The sequence below is a fragment of the Psammomys obesus genome, unplaced genomic scaffold, assembly GCF_907164565.1.
Source record: "Psammomys obesus unplaced genomic scaffold, mPsaObe1.curated_primary_1811, whole genome shotgun sequence".
NCBI classification, from domain to species: Eukaryota; Metazoa; Chordata; class Mammalia; order Rodentia; family Muridae; genus Psammomys; species Psammomys obesus.
In genome coordinates, this window is record NW_026595981.1 from 6,070,607 (window position 1) to 6,076,606 (window position 6,000).

Genomic DNA, 6,000 nt, shown 5'->3' on the forward strand with positions numbered 1-6,000 from the left:
GTTCTCTTTTTAAAGATTTATTTTTATTTATATGTGTGTGTGTGTGTTGGCTAACATTGGTTGTCAATTTGACTATGTCAGTAATTAACTAAAAACCAATCTTTGAGAATTATTGTGAGATTTGGTTTGTTTTTGTTGTGTTTTTATCAGATTATTTTAATCAGGAAGACTTACCTTTAACCTGGGCCACACCTTCTGGTAGCAGCTCAGGTAAAAGGGCTTGGAAGAAGGAAGCTTTGTTTTTTGCCTGTTTGCCCTCATCTTGGTAGCAAGTTTATTGTCTTGTTACTTCGGATGTTATTAAGTCCAAGTTCTTCAAGATTCCAAGGTAGACTGAAGACAAAGAAGCTCCCCAGGAACCCTCTAGGACTCTAGGCCCAGCCTGGGATTGCTGAGACATCCAACCTAGTGGACTAAACAACTAGATTCTCATGCTTTCCATCATGAGACAGCCATTGTAGGAGTACCTAGAACATAACCTGTGAACCCATCTAACAAATGCCCTTTCAATATCCTCAGAGACTCCTGACTATGCTACATGAGTGTAGGTGCCCACCAAGGACAGAGGAGGGCCTTATTGCTTGGAGTGGTGTTATAGGAGGTTGAGAGGCACCTGATGTGGATGCTGGAAACTGAACTCAAGAACTCTGGAAGAGCAGCAAGGGCTACTGCCCACTGAGCCATGTCTCTAGTCCCCAATTACAAGAATTTTGTTTGTTTGTTTGTTTGTTTTTCAAGACAGGGTTACTCTGTGTAATAGCCCTGGCTATCCTGGACTTGCTTTGGAGACCAGGTTGGCCTCCAACTCACAAAGAACCGCCTGCCTATGCCTCCCAAGTGTTGGTATTAAAGGCATGTGCTACCATGCCCAACCAATATACTTTTTTAAAAAATGTATAAATGTGCCAGCTGGGAGTAATGCACATGCCTTTGATCCCAACATTTGGGAGGCGGAAGCAGGCAGATCTCTGAATTCCAGGCCAGCTTGATCTACATAGTAAGTTCCAGAACAGGCAGAGCTATGTAGAGAAACCCTGACACAAAAAACAAACAACAAACAAAAAAATACAGGCATGCGGAGTATAGGAGAGCATGCCTTAAAGAAACAGAAGCAGCCAGATTTCTATAGCCAGCCAGGATTACATAGTGAGACCTTTCTGTTGTGAAGTATTCACCAGAAAGACTACTCAGACATGGGTTTAAGCCAATAGAAAGTCTTTATTAGGGCCTGTGGAGATGGCTCAGTGGTTAACAGCACTGACTGCTCTTCCAGATGGACCTGGGCTCAATTCCCAGTACCCACATGCAAGCTCACAACTGTCTGTAACTCCAAAAGATCTGACATCCTCACACAGGCATACATGCAAGTAAAACACTTATAAAATAAAAAATAAACAAAATAAAAAGAAAGTCTTTTTTTTTTTTTAAAGATTTATTTATTATCTATACAACATTCTGCCTGCACACCAGATCTTACTATAGATGGTTAGGAGCCACCACGTGGCTGGGAATTGAACTCAGGACCTTTGAAGAACAGAGAGTGTTCTTAACCTCTGAGCCATCTCTCCAGCCCCCCAAAAAGAAAGTCTTTATTGCCTGGTGGCAACTATTTGGAGAGCTTGGGATCCCAGTGTAGCCCTGAGCCTTTCCCAGAATGAACTTTTAAGCACAGAAACTATGTTCTGGGCTGACATACTTCAGTTAACAAGAACAGTTAGCCAGAAGCAGACCTACAGAAGCAAAAAAGAAAATTTAGTACGCTTAGAGACTTTCCCAGAACTATGAACTTTGATGGATTAGGCCTTTGTTTTAGTTTTGGCAGATATTGCTGTCTATGTGCTGAGTTTTAAAGCCTAAATGTCAGTTCCATCCTGGAGTCAGTTGTGCTAAGGTCTAGGGGTGCATACTAAGGTCTGGGGCCCTGTTACACTTTCCTTAAACAAATAACAATAAAACACACACACACACAATGGGATCATACCTGTAATTTCAGCACTTGGGTGATAGAAACAGGAGGAAAAGGAGTTGAAGGTCATCAGTGGCTCCATAGCAAGTTCAAGGGCCAACCTGGGATGTATGATACTCTATTTTGAAACAAACAAACTAAGCTAACCATTACAAAAAATAAATCATAAATATATATTGGTTATATACATATACATATACATATATAGGTTTTTTTTGAGACAGGGTTTCTCTGTGTGTAGCCCTGGTCATCCTGGAACTTACTTTGTAGACCAGGCGGTCCTTGAACTCACAAAGATGCTGCCTCTGACTCCCAAGTGCTGGGATCAATGGAGTGTGCCACCACTGCAGGAGCCCGCCAGCAAAGTCGAGTGGGGATTGAGGATTGAAAGAAATAAAGCAAGACACAAGGGATCAGCCTGAAAGGACTGTTAGAGAATACTAAGCCCTGAATTTATTTCACAGCAACTTTTTATAGGCAAAGCACAACAAGGTACATCAATAAAAGTAAGGGGTTCACGGAGCAGTCAAAGTTGTTTTCTTAGACCACTTCTCTGTATAATAGAAATGTCCATGGTCCCACAAACAAGTTAAAGGAACTTGGCTAAACATCCTGTTTATCTCTGTTTCAAGGTAAAGGCCAAGGCAAAATATGTTTTTTGCTGAATACTCAACAACAAAGCAGCTTGCCAAACAAGCAGCTCTCCACACACCATGCCTAGCTTTATTTATTTTTATATTTTTAACATTTATTTATTTTATATGGGGATTGAACCCAGAACTTTAAGTATTACTAGGCAATCCTTCCCCACTGAGCTATATATAAGTCTAGCCCTAGTTTTACTTTTGTTTTGAGTCAGTGTCTCATTTGTGTTTCCATAGTCCTGTAAGACATGCTCTACACAGTGAGTGATTAGTATTCTAAATCTGTGCTCTTATTCGAACCACAGGTAAAGTTTATGTTTTGAAAGAGAAAATGAATGACTCTAGCACTCCCTATCACTCACGGTAAGATTGCAAATCATGGCTTACCTGAGACAGTTTATTAGGTGGATTTTAATATAAGTAACTTGTAATCTGTATAAGTAATCTGTTAGAACTGAAGAAAATCAACAGGTGAGACTAGCTCTTACTGAGTGAGACAAGTAGAGAGGACAGAAGAAAGTGAGGTGATGAGAGTTCAGGATCTGGAAGATACTCATTCATTAAGAGTCAGAAACACAATAGATGGTGCTTGGTCAAAAGGGGTCCATCTTGGAAACAACTACAGTTAGACACATTTCTGTTTTAGTGTGCTGGGCTTTTATGAGAAAGTACCATAAACTGGCTCATTTAAGGAAGGCATGGTGGTGCATACCTTTAATCCCAGTATTAGGGAGACAGAGGCAGACAGATCACTGTGAGTTCAAGGCCAGCCTGGTCTACAAAGAGAGTTGCATGACATTCAAGGCTACACAGAGAAACCCTGTTTCAAATAGCCAAAACAAAACAAAAACCTCAAAACTGGGTCCTTTATAAAAACAGAAATGGTGTTGCTGTTATAACCTGCTTAAAGATTTTGCTAACTATAGCCCCTTCTTTGAGACCTGCTTTAGTTCATAGCATAATTATAGCTCCTCTGTTAACACCTGCTTTTGTCTTTCCCATAACAGAAGCCATTTTGTTTTTAAGTCTCCATTTTGATCATAAGGTGAAATTAAGTTTAGGTTCTACCTTCCTGAGAACACTTGAATAGCCTTTTACTTACAATTCTTGTTGAATGTTCTGCTTGAATTAATGATATATATTCTATTTAAACAAAACTACGGGGGCTGGAGAGATGGCTCAGAGGTTAAGAGCACTGGCATTTCTTCTAAAGGTCCTGAGTTCAATTCCCAGAACCACATGGTGGCTCATTAACCATCTATGAATGGATCCGATGCCCTCTTCTGGCATGCAGCCCACATGCAGGCAGACTACTGTATAAATAATAATAAATTAAAACAGAACAAAACAAACATCAACAACCGACAACAAAAACAAACCCCCACAATACCCTGCTATGTTCCTTTCTCCCTGTACAGTGGGGAACTAGAAAATCCCCAAGCCAATATCCTAGCCAATCAGCTTAAAATGCTTTCGCTACCTACCTAGATACAATGTACTTGGAACAAAATCAATTCTTTTTGTATTTAGCTAGTCAAAATGATGTACTGCTGTCCTCCCCTTGCTTCCCACCTGGTTACCAGGTTGTTACCTGGTCATGGTTTTTCTGCCTTAGAAACAGACTGAGTCAAGGTCTGGCTTCTGAGCTTCAGTTGTGTCCCTGGCCAGTCTTTGTTCAGCATTCAATAAACTTCCATTAGTCTAAGTCTGGTGTTTGAGTGGTCAGTGTGCGGCCACTCCTGAACCTTAACATTGCTCGCCTTTAGTCCCAGCATTCGAAGGTGGATCTCCAAGTCCAGGGCTAACCTGCTCTACATAGTGAGTTTTTAGGCCAGCCAGGGCTACACATTTGAGACCTTGTCTCAGTAAACAAGCAAATCCAAGAACAAATAAAATTAAAATCTATTTCTTCCAGTCTAGAAGACAGGAATTTACAGATGAACGCTCTGGCAGGTTTGGTGTCTGAAAAGGACCCTCTTTTTTCTTTTCTTGTCTTTTCTTTTTTCTTTCTTTCTTGTCTTTTCTTCTTTCTTTCTTTCTTTCTTTCTTGTCTTTTCTTCTTTCTTTTTTTTTAAGTTTTGAGACAGGGTTTCTCTGTGTAACAACTCTGACTGTCCTGGACTCCTCTGTTGACCAGGCTGGCCTCAAACTCACAAAGATCCGCCTCCCTCTGCCTCCCTGAGTGATGGGATTCCAGGCCCAGCTTTTTTGTTATTTTTTTGAGGAACAGTTTCATACAGCCCAGGCAGGTCTCCAGCTCACTATGTAACTGAGGCTGGTCATTAACGCTGGATCCTCCAGCTTCCGCCTCCTGCAATTCACAGATTACAGGCATGAACCATGATCATGTTTTAGTACCCAGAGACTTCAGCTGGACTTTTCCTAGCTATCTCTAGTACTTGCTTTTGCCAGACTTTCCAGGATTATCTTTTGCCACCAGCACGTTTGTTTCCTGTCCTGTTACTTTCAGGGTCAAAGCCTCAAATTAACAATTTGAGACAGCAGAGGAGGACAAGGCAGCCAGTCCTGATGAGACCTGATAGGCTAGGGTCAGAAAGAAAGGGAGGAGGACCTCCTCTATCAGTGGACTTGGGGAGGGGCATTGGAGGGTGGGAGAGTGGGATTGGAAGGGGATGAGGAAGGGGGCTACATTGGGATTCAAAGTGAATAAACTGTAATTTATTTTAAAAAAAAGTTAATTAATTAAAAAAATTTGAGACAGCATCTCTCTACTTAGTCCTGGCTGTCCTGGTACTCACTATGTAGACCAGGCTGGCCATGAACTCAGAGATCTACTTGCCTTAACCTCAAGAGTGTGGGGATTAAAGGTATGCGGTCACCACACTTAGCTCACTGTTATTATTTATTAAAACCCAGAGACAAGGTCAGGCTTTGCTGCCCAGGCTAGCCTCCAAGTCTTGTACTCACAAGGTCCTCTATCTCAGCCTTCTGAATGCTGGGACAACAAAGGCCTCAAATGAATGTCTCCCTCTTATTTGCTCTCACGGAACCTTCTTGGATCTTTTTAGACATTCCTATGATCGCCTCTTTAGGATTGTTTTGCTCTGAAGTTCTGCAGCACTTCACATTTTTCTCCTCACTACAGCTGAACTGACCGCGTACTGCCTCCCTGACTGTCACTAAAAAATGGTGACATCTTTGACCTTATAAGCCCCACTAACAAAAAGGATACATCCAACAACTGAAACAAAATTTACGAATTGGCCAGGTTGCAGCCTTAATGGCAGGGCTATGCAGTAAGATATGATCTCATTAAAAAAAAAAAAAAAAACAACAAAAAACATATAACAAAAAAACACACAAACTGGCCCTGTCCCAACTATCCTTCCTTCCTTCCTTCCTTCCTTCCTTCCTTCCTTCCTTCCTTCC